Raw genomic sequence first — 14,705 nt, 5'->3', positions numbered from 1 at the left:
ATGGAGCAGAGAGGATGTCAGGTGACCACATCTCTCAGGTAGTACAGTACAGGACATGGAGCAGAGAGGATGTCAGGTGACCACATCTCTCAGGTAGTACAGTACAGGACATGGAGCAGAGAGGATGTCAGGTGACCACATCTCTCAGGTAGTACAGTACAGGACATGGAGCAGAGAGGATGTCAGGTGACCACATCTCTCAGGTAGTACAGTACAGGACATGGAGCAGAGAGGATGTCAGGTGACCACATCTCTCAGGTAGTACAGTACAGGACATGGAGCAGAGAGGATGTCAGGTGACCACATCTCTCAGGTAGTACAGTACAGGACATGGAGCAGAGAGGATGTCAGGTGACCACATCTCTCAGGTAGTACAGTACAGGACATGGAGCAGAGAGGATGTCAGGTGACCACATCTCTCAGGTAGTACAGTACAGGACATGGAGCAGAGAGGATGTCAGGTGACCAAATCTCTCAGGTAGTACAGTACAGGACATGGAGCAGAGAGGATGTCAGGTGACCACATCTCTCAGATAGTACAGTACAGGACATGGAGATAGGAATGGATCCCTGTGGGCGATCACACACGAACGCAAGCAATCACGCACACACACGTGACCACATGTTGCTCTAACAGGGTGTCAGTTCAATGTGACCACATGTTGCGCTAACAGGGTGTCAGTTCAACGTGACCACATGTTGCTCTAACAGGGTGTCAGTTCAATGTGACCACATGTTGCTCTAACAGGGTGTCAGTTCAATGTGACCACGTGTTACTCTAACAGGGTGTCAGTTCAACGTAACCACATGTTGCTCTAACAGGGTGTCAGTTCAATGTGACCACATGTTGCTCTAACAGGGTGTCAGTTCAATGTGACCACATGTTGCTCTAACAGGGTGTCAGTTCAACGTGACCACATGTTGCTCTAACAGGGTGTCAGTTCAACGTGACCACATGTTGCTCTAACAGGGTGTCAGTTCAACGTGACCACATGTTACTCTAACAGGGTGTCAGTTCAACGTGACCACATGTTACTCTAACAGGGTGTCAGTTCAATGTGACCACATGTTGCTCTAACAGGGTGTCAGTTCAATGTGACCACATGTTGCTCTAACAGGGTGTCAGTTCAACGTGACCACATGTTGCTCTAACAGGGTGTCAGTTCAACGTGACCACATGTTGCTCTAACAGGGTGTCAGTTCAATGTGTGTTCTAGTTCTGCCCCAGTGTTCGCCAGGTGTGCATTTCACCCACACACACACACACACACACACACACACACACACACACACACACACACACACACACACACACACACACACACACACACACACACGTGGATGTCAGAGAGATGACGATCTTGACAAGACACGACTCAACCTAATGCCCTGTAGGCTGCTAAGACACAGTAGTGACGGGGGAGAGGAGAGTGTGTTGGGGGAGGAACGCGGGAGAGGGAAGACGGGTCTGCCATGTGTGGGGTGATGCAGAACAGGTGGACAGATACGGGTTGACACTAAAAGGAGTGACACACACACACACACAAAACGTTCTGCTGCGGGTTACGAGGATAAGTCCATGTTACACGTATTGTCCTTCTCATCGTTATGAGGCGTCTCTCCTGTGCCTCAATTATACAGAGGTTTTTCCCTCCAGCTCAAATGAAACTTTATCTCTCTCTGTTTCTAACAGTGTATTATTCAGTATTTACATTCAGTTGTTTTGTGAAGCCTTACATCTAAACCTTGAACACACAATGATCAGGGATACTGACTGTGTGTTGCAATTATACTTTGAAGATGAGCAGAGTGCAAACATCACACACATTGCCTGCCAGTTCATCTTGCTCTCAATAAATAACACAACGTACATACTTTCCAGTGGCTTTGAGCTGGCTGCATGGATACAGCAGGCCTCACTGACACTCTCTCTTCTTCTCCCCTCCTCCCCTCTTCTTTCCTCCTCTCCTCTTCTCCTTTTCTACTCTTCTCTCCCCTTCTCCCCTCCCCTTCTCTCCCCTCCTCTCTCATCATCTCCTCTCCCCTCCTCTCCTCTTCTCCCCTCCTCTCCTCTTCTCCCCTCCGCTCCTCTTCTCCCCTCCTCTCCTCTTCTCCCCTCCCCTCCTCTCCTCTTCTCCTCTCCTTTTCCATCCTCTCCTCTTCTCCCCTCTCCTTTTGTCTCCTCTCCTCTTCTTCCCTCCTCTCCTCATCTCCCCTCCCCTCCTCTCCTCTTCTCCCCTCCTCTTCTCCCCTCCTCTCCTCTTCTCCCCTCCCCCCTCTCCTCTTCTCCCCTCCCCTCCTCTCCTCTTCTTTCCCATCCTCTTCTCCTCCCCTCCCCTCCTCTCCCCTCCCCTCCTCTTCTCCCCTCTCCTCTTCTCCTCTCCTTTCCCATCCTCTTCTCCCCTCCCCTCCTCTTCTCCCTCCCCCTCCTCTCCTTTCCCATCCTCTCCTCTCCTCTTTTCCCTCCTCTTCTCCCCTCCTCTCCTCTCCTCTTCTCCCTTCCTCTCCTCTCCTCTTCTCCCCTCCTCTCCTCTCCTCTTCTCCCCTCCTCTCCTCTCCTCTTCTCCCCTCCTCTCCTCTTCTCCCCTCCTCTCCTCTTCTCCCCTCCTCTCCTCTCCTCTTCTCCTTTCCTCTCCTCTCCTCTTCTCCCCTCCTCTCCTCTCCTCTTCTCCCCTCCTCTCCTCTTCTCCCCTCCTCTCCTCTTCTCCCCTCCCCTCCTTTCCTCTCCTCTTCTCCCCTCCTCTTCTCCTCCCCTCCCCTCCTCTCCCCTCCTCTTCTCCCCTCTCCTCTTCTCCTCTCCTTTCCCATCCTCTTCTCCCCTCCCCTCCTCTTCTTTCTCCCCCTCCTCTCCTTTCCCATCCTCTCCTCTCCTCTTTCCCCTCCTCTTCTCCCCTCCTCTCCTCTCCTCTTCTCCCCTCCCCTCCTCTTCTCCCTCCCCCTCCTCTCCTTTCCCATCCTCTCCTCTCCTCTTTCCCCTCCTCTTCTCCCCTCCTCTCCTCTCCTCTTCTCCCCTCCTCTCCTCTCCTCTTCTCCCCTCCTCTCCTCTTCTCCCCTCCTCTCCTCTTCTCCCCTCCTCTCCTCTCCTCTTCTCCTTTCCTCTCCTCTCCTCTTCTCCCCTCCTCTCCTCTCCTCTTCTCCCCTCCTCTCCTCTTCTCCCCTCCTCTCCTCTTCTCCCCTCCCCTCCTTTCCTCTCCTCTTCTCCCCTCCTCTCCTCTCCTCTTCTCCCTTCCTCTCCTCTTCTCCCCTCCTCTCCTCTCCTCTTCTCCCCTCCTCTCCTCTTCTCCCCTCCTCTCCTCTTCTCCCCTCCTCTCCTCTTCTCCCTTCCTCTCCTCTTCTCCCCTCCTCTCCTCTTCTCCCCTCCTCTCCTCTCCTCCCCTCCTCTCCTCTTCTCCCCTCCTCTCCTCTTCTCCCCTCCTTTTCTCCTCTATTCATACCCCTTGACATATTCCACATTTGGTGATGTTACAGCCTGAATTCAAAATGTTTTAAATTGTTTCGTTTTTTACCCATTTCCACACAATAACCCATAATGAAAAAGTGAAAACATGTTTTTAAAAATGTTTGCAAATGTATTGAAAATTAAATATCTAATTTACATAAGTATTCACACCCCTGAGTCAATACATGTTAGAATCATCTCTAAGAGCTTTGTACATCTGGACTGTACAATATTTGCACATTATTATTTTTTAAAATTATTATTCCAGCTCTGTCAAGTTGGTTGTTGATCATTGCTAGACAGTCTTGTCATTGATTTTAAAGCCAATTACTAGGCCACTCAGGAACATTCAATGCAGTCTTGTTAAGCAACTCCAGCATATATTTGGCCTGTTTAGGTTATTGTCCTGCTGAAAGGTGAATTTGTCTCCCAGTGTCTGTTGGAAAGCAGACTGAACCAGGTTTTCCTCTCGGATTTTGCCTGTGCTTAGCTCTATTGCGTTTATTTTTATCCTAAAAAACTCCCCCGCCCTTGCCGATGATAAGCATACCCATAACATGATGCAGCCACCAACATGCTAGAAAATATGAAGAGTGATACTCAGTGATGTGTTGTGTTGGATTTGCCACAAACATAACACTTTTTATTTAGGACATAAAGTAAGTTTCTTTGCCAAATTTTTTGCAGTTTTACTTTCAGTGCCATATTGCAAACAGGATGGATGTTTTTGGAATATTTGTATTCTGTACAGACTTCCTTCTTTTCACTCTGTCATTTAGGTTAGTATTGTGGAGTAACTACAATGTTGTTGATCCATCCTCAGTTTTCCCATATCGCAGTCGTTAAACTCTGTAACTGTTTTAAAGTCACCATTGGCCTCATGGTGATATCCCTGAGAGGTTCCCTTCCTCTCTGGCAACTGAGTTAGGAATTTTGTAGTGACTGGGTGTATTGATACACAAAGTGCAATTAATAATTTCACCATGCTCAAAGGGATATTCAATGTCTGCTTTTTTTTTGGAAAACCTTCCTGTCTTTGTGGTTGAGTCTGTGTTTGAAATTCACTGCTCGACTGATAGGTACAGAGACTAGGTATTCATTCAAAAATCATGCTAAACACTTTTATTGCACATGCAATTTATTATGTGACTTTTTAAGCAAATATTTACTTCTGAACTTATTTAAGCTTGCCATAACAAAGGGGTCAAATACTTATTGACTCCAGACATTTCAGCTGAATTTTTTTATTAATTAGTAAAAATGTAAAAATAAAAAACATAATTCCACTTTGACATTATGGGGTGTTGGTGTAGGCCAGTGACACCAAATCTCAATTTAATCTATATAAAATTCAGGCTGCAACACAACAAAATGTGGACAACGTCAAGGGGTGTGAATACCTTCTGAAGGCACTGTAATGTAATGAACAGATGATTTATAGTGGTTTATACTTAATACTCTGTAAAAACACATTGTGGATAGATTTAAAAATGTGTTAAAAAATAAACTGGTAATTTAACATAAAAAAACAAATGAACACAAAATGTTGTCAAAAAAATATATCATTTGAAATTATGTTTAAATAGAGATAATGTTCAAGGATTTTATATAATATTAAACATCGTACAATTTTATGAAATATTTGTTTTAATGCAATATATTTGACCATATTTGTGTATGTGTTCAGATTTCATTGTGCATTGATGACAATGTAATTCATTTATAGTTTTAATTATGAATGTGACCACATCTAGAACACTTCCGATGGCTAGTTACCTTTGTATGATATACACTTTAAAAATGGCAAAGACTTAAAAATGATGACAATCTGTGGTAAATTAATATGGTACCAAATACAACAACATGCTTGGATAATAATGTGAAATGTTTATTTGTATTCATTGTTTTAATCAGAAAATAATGTACTGTAATTAGACAAATAAATCACACCTACATCATCTGCCCAAAGATCAATGCAACTCATCTATTTTCCCAAAACCATAGCCAATCAACAAACAATATGATGTGTCAGATGATCAATATATTTAGTAGATTTTCCAAACAGAAATTGTTCCAATATTACATATACAGCGTACTGTCTATACCAAATTGTTCCGCTTTTATCTTTGAAAAAAAGGTGAGACTAGGATATATCTGAAAATAACTGATTATAGCAAAAAAATCTTTAGTTTGAAACCAAATATAGGCACCAAATGTAATAAATAAACAGCACTAAAAACATTTGACCATGTCACCTTTTAATCTGAGTAATTTTGTTTTCATGAATTAAGGAAATACTCAATTTCTTTATCAAATGTTTACGTTTGTCATTGGTTTAATGCAGATCAACGGTGTAACCACTTTTAGAACAATGGAAACCCAACACCATTATTAAACAGATTTCACCGTAGAAACAGCCAGGCGTAGTGCGGTGTGTGTGTTGAACCATGAGGATCAACTCCCCTCGCTGCCTGGTGCATTACGTTTCATCCAACCATCTAATTATTCCCTCAGAAAGCTGAAATTTGAAGATACAAAAGAGCGTCCCTATCTGTCACTGAGCGCCATTGATCTTATTGGAACAAAATGTGGGTGCAGAGGAAACCCAATATAACTCCATACCATTGAATTCCACACAGTATTATTCACCAACAGAATTGACAGGTTTCCCTGAGACGTTCCTTTTAATCTTCAACTGTTGTTCAAGAAGATAAAAAAAAACGACATTCCAGGCTTTTCCCCTTTTTCCATATTTGCGAGGAGGTTAACAACAAGGCTATTGAAGTAGGGAGAAAAAAAATACTATTCCATATAACTGGTTGATTATTAACATTGAGAAGTGGAAGACAGGTGTATGTGGTGTGTTACAGGTGTATGTGGTGTGTTACAGGTGTATGTGGTGTATTACAGGTGTATGTGGTGTATTACAGGTGTATGCTGTGTATTACAGGTGTATGTGGTGTATTACAGGTGTATGCTGTGTATTACAGGTGTATGCTGTGTGTTACAGGTGTATGTGGTGTATTACAGGTGTATGCTGTGGGTTACAGGTGTATGTGGTGTATTACAGGTGTATGCTGTGTGTTACAGGTGTATGTGGTGTGTTACAGGTGTATGCTGTGTGTTACAAGTGTATGTAGTGTATTACAGGTGTATGTGGTGTATTACAGGTGTATGCTGTGTGTTACAGGTGTATGTGGTGTATTACAGGTGTATGTGGTGTATTACAGGTGTATGCTGTGTGTTACAGGTGTATGTGGTGTATTACAGGTGTATGAGGTGTATTACAGGTGTATGCGTTGTATTACAGGTGTATGCGTTGTATTACAGGTGTATGCATTGTATTGCAGGTGTTTGTGGTGTATTACAGGTGTATGATGTGTATTACAGGTGTATGCGTTGTATTGCAGGTGTTTGTGGTGTATTACAGGTGTACGCTGTGTATTACAGGTGTATGTGGTGTATTACAGGTGTTTGTGGTGTATTACAGGTGTACGCGTTGTATTACAGGTGTATGTGGTGTATTACAGGTGTTTGCGGTGTATTACAGGTGTATGCTGTGTATTACAGGTGTATGTGGTGTATTACAGGTGTATGCTGTGTATTACAGGTGTATGTGGTGTATTACAGGTGTTTGTGGTGTATTACAGGTGTACGCGTTGTATTACAGGTGTATGTGGTGTATTACAGGTGTATGCGCTGTATTACAGGTGTATGTGGTGTATTACAGGTGTACGCGTTGTATTACAGGTGTATGTGGTGTATTACAGGTGTATGCTGTGTATTACAGGTGTATGTTCTGTATTACAGGTGTACGTGTTGTATTACAGGTGTTTGTGGTGTATTACAGGTGTATGTGGTGTATTACAGGTGTATGTGGTGTATTACAGGTGTACGTGTTGTATTACAGGTGTACGTGGTGTATTACAGGTGTATGCGCTGTATTACAGGTGTATGTGGTGTATTACAGGTGTACGTGTTGTATTACAGGTGTTTGTGGTGTATTACAGGTGTATGTGGTGTATTACAGGTGTATGTGGTGTATTACAGGTGTACGTGTTGTATTACAGGTGTATGTGGTGTATTACAGGTGTATGCGTTGTATTACAGGTGTATGTGGTGTATTACAGGTGTATGTGGTGTATTACAGGTGTACGTGTTGTATTACAGGTGTATGTGGTGTATTACAGGTGTACGCGTTGTATTACAGGTGTATGTGGTGTATTACAGGTGTATGTGGTGTATTACAGGTTTATGTGGTGTATTACAGGTGTATTACAGGTGTACGTGTTGTATTACAGGTGTTTGTGGTGTATTACAGGTGTATGTGGTGTATTACAGGTGTATGTGGTGTATTACAGGTGTACGTGTTGTATTACAGGTGTTTGTGGTGTATTACAGGTGTATGTGGTGTATTACAGGTGCATGTGGTGTATTACAGGTGTACGCGTTGTATTACAGGTGTATGTGGTGTATTACAGGTGTATGCGCTGTGTGTGTGTGTGTGTGAGTGAGAGAGAGAGAGAGAGAGAGAGTATGTGCGTATGTCTCTAGTGATGGGACAGCTCAACCAGTTTCTGTCATTTCTGTAATGGTAAACATTAGGATAACATATAGGCTAGATAGAGCTGTGTTAAGAGCAAATGTATGATATGAGCTCTAAACAGTTCTAGTTGGCCTGACCCACAGAGCCTCTCGAAAGACCTGGATCTAATCTAGGAATAGAAGCAGGGCATCTTTGTGATGAGGGAGTTATAGTTTCACTGCCCAGGCTCAGATCAACTTTCAACTCTCTAAAGCCTAAATTACTGTTACATTTGAAGATCCCTTCCAAAAAATATATATATCCCCGCATCCCGCGGTATTTGACAGTTCCCCTCTATTGTTTGACATTTACCCCGCCCCTTCGCTCCGGGATTCCTGGGTTGTTGACATTACTGCCACGGGTCAGGAACAGTAAGGACCTGACGGACTCTTTCTGAACACGTAGCTACTACCTATTCAACTCATTTTACAATTATAGGTCTTCTGTTTTTAGCGCACAGGGAAACTCGACTGCAGCACGACTTTGGATTTGGAAAAGTAAGCCCCAAAGCAAAGACAACCCGCCATCACCACCAGAAGACGGAAGGAAAAGTGAGGCTCCCACTTCCTGGTAAGAATGTAGAAGCAAAGATAGTTCTGTCTCTGGCAGAAGTTTGTTAAACTAGCCAACTATATTGTTAGCTACTTTCCAGCGTCCATACCACATGTGCAACTTAGCTAGCTAGAAAGATAATATAATTTACGGGTAACTTGTAAATACGCTCCGGAAAGTTTTAGCAAACAGGACGAAAGCAGTGCTACTTGTTTCTATCGTGCTGTAGTTAGCTAACGGTAGCCCGTTAGCTATCCAGCTGTTTTCTAAAGTTTATCTTGCGAATTAGCGCGTTGCTATAGTCTCTACTGTCAACAGTTAGTTAGCTAGCTAGGTATGTTGTTTAATAATGTGCACAGCTAGCTACTAGTATAACGTTTTGTCGTCAGTTTAGCAAAAGTCGTGCAAATATTTTTTTATTTTTCCAAACTTTTTTGTCAGCCTGTCCTGGATCTCAGTTTCGTTTCTCCAGTGTGAAATGAGAATGGAAATGTGGGGTGAATTCAGAATAGTGAACGTAAATATGCTGCGATGAATTAGCTGATTTGTAGCTAACTAATGTATTTCGAATACTAGCTGTGTCAAGTCAGTGTTCTTGATACCTTCAATTCCGTACTGAGAAGAGGTACTGGAATAGCTGCTCTCTGCAGACTTGTTTCCCAAATTGTTGAGTAGTTTATGGTGTGAAATCACAACTGTGAAGATTCTGTACATATTAACACAGTACCTTTTAAAAAAAAACTCTGACACTCAAGATGACACACATGCTTTGTCTACTCTAGACCCATATGGTAGAGGTTGAACTTGAGGTAATGTGGGCCTATTGCCACAGAACACCATATTGTCTATTGTACTAGACTGATGCGCTCACCTCACAGCTCACACTAACATTGTTTTCACAGCCCAATGTCTCTCAGCTCTGTACCATCAGTTGCCCAGAACAGAACACAGCCACAGATGATTCAGAAGTGACTGAGTTGACCTAATTATTACTCAACCTCCTGTTGCCACATCCCCTCTCCATCAAAAACAAGAGAGAGAGAGAGAGAGAGAGTAGTCACTCTCACTCAGCTAGGTGATGGAGATGAGATCAGTGCCTGTCTCTCTGAAGTACAGTATCAAGGATCTAGTCAGGAACCTGATGGATGATCAGTCAATGGCAGCCAAAAGCTGGCTGCATCAAACAGGGCTGAGCGTCAACGGGTTGTAGCGTTTAGGCAGGGCCGCCTGCCAGTAACCTTGTTTTTGATTGCTGATGAGACGTGAATGGTTTTTGACAGCCTTTGGCGAAATGTCATGATTTGTTGCATTGTAAACTAGGTTATGCTTTTGTTGTTGTAGCATCTAGGCTATATGAGGCCTATGTCGGTTTGTCTCGTGTTTGACATTGTAACAGTTTACGTCATTGGAGTTATGGTCTTACATTATATCTGCTTTATCCAAATATGTGAAATCGAAATGTTATATATAAAATGAAATGGCTACACTACAGTCATCTTTGTGGAGAATTCTGTAAATCCACGTTCGGCACATTGGAATTTACAAAATGTCTCAGTCCTTTGACAGTTTCCTGTTTGTAGCCGAGCAGCCAGGCTCCAGTATCGTATTCAAGATGGGATGTGACATTTGTCATCTGACCACTTTTACAGTCATCATGCCCCTGGGGATTTTTTACAAAGAACCCAAAAAAAAAGAGAACTCTTTTTATATCTTAAAGCACGTTTGATGAGGAAGTCTCCCCAGGCTATTTTTTTTAGCTACATTAAATTCTTCCTTTTTGCATAATGTCAGAGTTTACCCCCCGGCTCTACAGAAAGGATAGATACTATGCCTAGGCTACAAGTGAAATGTTTGCTTCCGTTCTTGAACAGAATGTTTATATTTATATATATATTTTTAATTGACCAATCTTATTTTGTGCCAAAATTGGCCCTTCCAAAATTGCTCTTTTGTCTTATGAAGACCTTTTGGTGGGGTGCTGAGAGCAGGCTGTTTTTTACCCCATCAAACAACTAGACTGTCAATATTTCACCTATCTGAGGAACAGGCTTGACTATCACCTCCGTTCTATATCTTATGAAGGTCACTGATGTTCACAGATTCAAATATCCTTCGAGGATGCCTTCCGGCTCCTGGTTTGATATGAAAGTTCTTCATTTTCTGAAACATTGATCCCTTTCTCATCAAGGTCTGCTGTGCTCTGAGGGAAAACTGACTACAAAGACATACAAAACAGTAAATTACTGACCTCCGACCCTGTGTAAAGTCTGAGCAGCAGTTGGTGGGCTCTTGGGTTAGCCCAGGCCATGACAACAAGGGCAGAGCGATATGGCCTAAAAATCATCTCTCTTTTCTTTCCAACTTATGGACAATTCGCTATGTGTGTGTGTGTATGTATATATATGTATATATATATATATATATATATATATATATATATATTATTTGATTGATTGATAAAAAAAAATATATATATATATATATTTTCTCTGAATAATCTTTGTTGTGCAATTTTTAAGGTCAAATACACTGCATTTCAAACAGTCAGGAATAATCTACTGAATTCAGGGTTTGTAAAATTATACCTAGGCTAAATATAAGCCTTCAACCATAAGACCCACTAATAATTTACTTATTTTATAAAAAATAGGTTAACCTGCTTTTTTTGTTGTTGCAGTAATCACTGATCTGGTTTTCAGGTCTGTCTATGAAAAATACCCTGGTAGCAGGCATTCTAGAACATTAACACAGGTCTCATTAACAGTCTCAAGCACAAGTCCACGTGCTCGTGAGTAGCCAGCTAATCTTAATATTTAAAAGTCTAGCCAACTTGGATATATTTGCTTGCTAACCAGGTAGAACAGTTGAACTGTTATGAACACGCCCTCCTGTCTGTCTGCAACAGTTTGAACAACATAGCCCATTCACATTTTTTTTTTAGATGTTGAATTCATTTTATAAAACACAGACTAAACAGCTAGCTCATAACTGTCTGTTGCTAAAATGCTGCTAGTGGTACCGCAAATGCCGCGTGAGTCAAACTAAGGATACATTTTCCAATCATCTTCATTGATGAAACTCCCGTTTTTAAGTATTGTCGGCTTTGTTCTACGTTTTGGGAGTTTTGAGACATAAAAAGGGCATTGTTAGAAAGATGAAGTTATCCTCTATTAAAGTAAAATTAATGTCTCAATGTGTTTCAGTGTCCATATGACTGATTTGTGTTGGACCAATCCTCAAATGCAAATTGCGAGTTGAAACTGCTTGTTGTCAAGAGAGGAAGAGGTGATCTTTCCTCTTTGTTGTTGTGAGTGGAAAGGGGAGGGGCTTGGTGTCTGCGAGTGGGAAGGTGTTCCCAGCACAGAAGGGGGAGGGGCTTGGTGTCTGCGAGTGGGAAGGTGTTCCCAGCACAGAAGGGGGAGGGGCTTGGTGTCTGCGAGTGGGAAGGTGTTCACAGCACAGAAGGGGGAGGGGCTTGTTGTCTGCGAGTGGGAAGGTGTTCACAGCACAGAAGGGGGAGGGGCTTGGTGTCTGCGAGTGGGAAGGTGTTCACAGCACAGAAGGGGGAGGGGCTTGGTGTCTGCGAGTGGGAAGGTGTTCCCAGCACAGAAGGCGCTAAGGAGACGAGACCAAAAAGACAGAACTCTCGTTAAAAAAAATACAAACCTCAATTCTTGCAATACAGGCAATAAAACATAAATTCATCAAATTATTTTGATATATCGCCCAGCCCTAATGACAACACAATATCCACTCTTTACATCACTCCGAAGGGACTCACACAATGTCACACTGTTATTTAGTATTTTTCAGTTAAAAGCCCATTTACTTCTGTGTGACGATATTACAGTATTTAAAAAGATAACACAGTTTTTATTTTAGCCTATTATATGATTACCAATATTGCCCCAAAGTAGGCCCGATGAGGCTTTATTGAATGTTAATTAAGATACGATATTAGTACAATAGGGTTTTGCTAAACGATTAAGAACGTCTGGTTTTCTGACATGATTCTAAAATGTAACATGATTCTGGACAGCTGACTAAACCGTACAGTTTAGACAGGGAAGAGCACCTCGTAAATGTCTCTGCTCAGGCTCATATGATTTTAGTATTTAACTCTCTTTCTAGATGAGATTTTATGGCTCACACACGAGCCAGTCCATAGACATACTGTGTGTTTATGTTCTGACCCCGGGCAGCCCTGTGAGCGTGGCCCTAGCCCTGTGAGCGTTGCCCTAGCCCTGTGAGCGTGGCCCTAGCCCTGTGAGCGTGGCCCTAGCCCTGTGAGCGTGGCCCTAGCCCTGTGAGCGTGGCCCTAGCCCTGTGAGCGTGGCCCTAGCCCTGTGAGCGTGGCCCTAGCCCTGTGAGCGTGGCCCTAGCCCTGTGAGCGTGGCCCTAGCCCTGTGAGCGTGGCCCTAGCCCTGTCGTCAGAGCGCCAGCTAAAGCCAAGTTGACAGATTGTGAACTGTGCTGGAACAGATCGCTCAAAAGCACAAAGTTCCTTTATTAGTTGTTGTGTAGTCCCCCTTCCTTCCACATCTCTTTAGATTATACCAAACACACATACTACAACTCCCCCAGGATATAGATTCACTTTCATGGAATAATTACAAGATGCTATGTGCCACTGTAAACAGTAGAGCAATGACAGCAACAGTATGCATTTGTCATGAGACGAGACAAAAGCAGAATGAATGTGCGCTCTTGCATTGCAGAAAGAGTGCAGTACATCATTTCAAATGGAGGAGTGTTGACTGTGTCGCTATGGGCGTTTGTTCCAACATCACCGCAAATTAGTCTTGAAGCTCTCACACAGGATTTACAGCAGGAAAGAGCATGTCGACTACAGCGTGTACATTTGTGTGACTGTCACACACACACACACACAGACTGTCTGTCTCTGTTTCACTTCCTGCATTTGTGACCAGCATTGGAGCAGCCTTCGCTGGGTCTCAGGTCCTATGTCTCTGGTCCTGGGGTTCTGGAACCCTTGTCGAGGCATGGAGAGAGGATCCATAAGAACCCGACTATTCTGCCCTGCTGTCCTTAAACACCCCCTTTGGTCCCGGGGCTTCCGCTAGCTGGGGCCCCGTCTGGTCCTGGGGCTCTCTGCTAGCCGGGGCCCCCCTCTGCTCTTGGGGCTCTCCGTTAGCCAGGGCCCTCCTCTGGTCCTGGGGCTCTCCGCTAGCTGGGGCCCCCCTTCTGGTCCTGGGGCTCTCCGCTAGCCGGGGCCCCCCTGCAGTGGGAGAGGAGAAGCTCAGACGGCCGTGTCCTGCCCTGCAGTGGAAGAGGAGGAGCTCAGACGGCCGTGTCCTGCCCTGCAGTGGGAGAGGAGGAGCTCAGACGGCCTTGTCCTGCCCTGCAGTGGGAGAGGAGCTGCTGGGAGCTACAGAGAGCTTCAGGATGTAGCTGGCTGGGAGGGAGGGAGGGTGGGTGGGAGGCCATGTGGCTGAGGAGCTACAGAGAGCTTCAGGATGTAGCTGGGATGGAGGGAGGGTGGGAGGCCATGAGGCTGAGGAGCTGCTGGGTGCTACAGAGAGCTTCAGGATGTAGCTGGGATGGAGGGAGGGTGGGAGGCTGGCTGGGAGGGAGGGTGGGAGGCCATGAGGCTGAGGAGCTGCTGGGTGCTACAGAGAGCTTCAGGATGTAGCTGGGAGGGAGGGTGGGAGGCTGGCTGGGATGGAGGCTGGGAGGGAGGGAGGGTGGGATAGAGGGTGGGCTGTGGAAGCAGCCATGAGGCTGAGGAGCTGCTGGGAGCTACAGAGAGCTTCAGGATGTAGCTGGGATGGAGGCTGGGAGCGAGGGAGGCTGGCTGGGAGGGAGGGATAGAGGGTGGGAGGCTGGCTGGGAGGGAGGGATAGAGGGTGGGCTGTGGAAGCAGCCATGAGGCTGAGGAGCTGGTTCTGGCTCCTTCAGATGTCCTGCCAAGCTGCGGCTGGGAGACGGGAGACCTCTGCCAGTGTGCTGCGGTCGTGGGGCAGCAAATCAAAATATTTTACAGATGTCTGAAGGCAGGCCCGGGAGCCAGCGGGGTATTTAGCTGTTCTTGAAGGTCTCGGGGTGTTTGTGTGTGTAAAAGCATTATGTGTGAATGGTGGGGCTACAGTGAACAGGAGCAGACATTGG

The 14,705-nt window shown here is 44.5% G+C and overlaps 1 protein-coding gene across 1 annotated transcript in view; it reads left to right on the top strand.

Moving 5' to 3' along the window:
* Positions 1-8,340: 8,340 nt before the first annotated feature.
* Positions 8,341-14,705, top strand: part of LOC139409512 (serine/threonine-protein kinase Nek7-like) — a 141,811-nt gene continuing 135,446 nt past the window's right edge. The window contains exon 1 of the mRNA XM_071154773.1: positions 8,341-8,594. The gene's annotated coding sequence lies outside the window, so the exon portion shown is untranslated. The remainder of the gene's footprint in view (positions 8,595-14,705) is intronic.

Source organism: Oncorhynchus clarkii, chromosome 5, assembly GCF_045791955.1.
Source record: "Oncorhynchus clarkii lewisi isolate Uvic-CL-2024 chromosome 5, UVic_Ocla_1.0, whole genome shotgun sequence".
Classification (NCBI taxonomy): domain Eukaryota; kingdom Metazoa; phylum Chordata; class Actinopteri; order Salmoniformes; family Salmonidae; genus Oncorhynchus; species Oncorhynchus clarkii.
Note: the sequence above shows the minus strand (reverse complement) of the source record. Positions and strands in the feature narration are given on the sequence as shown.